We start from the raw sequence: 222 nt of genomic DNA, 5'->3' as shown, positions 1-222 counted from the left end.
CGCAGGCGGGCCGGCCCCGGACACGGGGTCCCTGTGGGGCCGGGCGGGGGCGGGGCGGGGGCCCCCTGGGCTCCTTTGAAGAGGAGGGCCTGGCCCGCATGCCTGGGCCCCTTCCCGGCACCCAGCTGCCTGGGTCCATTTCTGGGGCCAGGGCCTGGCGCCCGCGTCCCTTCCCGACACTGGGGGTTTGGCAGCTGGACACCCGGGTTCCTCGTGGAGGGT

This window comes from Alligator sinensis, unplaced genomic scaffold, assembly GCF_000455745.1.
Source record: "Alligator sinensis unplaced genomic scaffold, ASM45574v1 scaffold1318_2, whole genome shotgun sequence".
Lineage (NCBI taxonomy): Eukaryota > Metazoa > Chordata > Crocodylia > Alligatoridae > Alligator > Alligator sinensis.
The sequence above is the reverse complement of the archived record's forward strand: the minus strand, read 5'-3'. Positions refer to the sequence as shown.